This window comes from Pseudonaja textilis, chromosome Z (assembly GCF_049901715.1).
Source record: "Pseudonaja textilis isolate UNSWEBS1 chromosome Z, rPseTex1.2, whole genome shotgun sequence".
Classification (NCBI taxonomy): domain Eukaryota; kingdom Metazoa; phylum Chordata; class Lepidosauria; order Squamata; family Elapidae; genus Pseudonaja; species Pseudonaja textilis.
This window is the reverse complement of record NC_142008.1, coordinates 101,734,107-101,734,974: the sequence shown is the minus strand read 5'-3', so window position 1 is coordinate 101,734,974 and position 868 is coordinate 101,734,107.

Sequence of the window (868 nt, the reverse complement as noted above, 5' to 3'; positions counted from 1 at the left end):
TCTGGAGAGTAAGTAATGCCATCTTGTGAGCAAGGGGGGCAATTGCATCGGTAATCCAGGTCTTTAGTTTTAAATAGCACTAAGATTTGCACTCTTAGCTGTTCATGGAAATATCGTGCTAGAAGCACCTACAATAAGTTCTCCATAGTAAAATCCTGTATCTGCTTAGTATAGTCCAAAGTCTATGCTTTGAAAGTAGCAGTAGTTTAGAAGAAACTTAAATTGTGAACAGAAAGGAAAACAAAACCAATAAAGAAAGGTGAAAGGTAACTTGAGAAGTGACTTGAGAAGAGCAATGATTGCAGTGCACAACTAGACCTTTGATAGAGTAGGCAAACATTAGGGCAAAGTCCTCAAAGGTAAGGGCAATTTAACCAGAGAATTGATGAGCTTGCCATGGTTTTCTGAGTCTGCTTGCTGGAGATCATTGGACTCTGAACAGTCACTTTGGATTTGCATTATTTCTGAAGGTCCCATTTTGAATAGGATTCAACCCACTGACCCATAAAATCACTTTTATTTATAATATTAAGTATCTACATACCGAAGAGATATAGCTACAGGAATTAGAGTAAATAGATATCTACTGAAATGATAAGGATGCCTGAGGACTTGTAAAAGTGGGTTAAGAGTGGTGGGGAAAACATGCTGGCAAATTGCAAGGTGGCTTGTTTTAGCTTACAGATTTGGCCCAAGTGCATAAGAAATGGTAAGAATCTCAGTCAAAATTACAATAAATATTTTTTGGGAGTCAGATTATGAGATGGAGAAGTGGGAAATTTTCATCTTCAAGGTGGTTGCTGTGCAATAAGCTTGTACAACTATATTCACATCTGGGGGGGAAAAGTTTCTGAATAATGTTCTTATT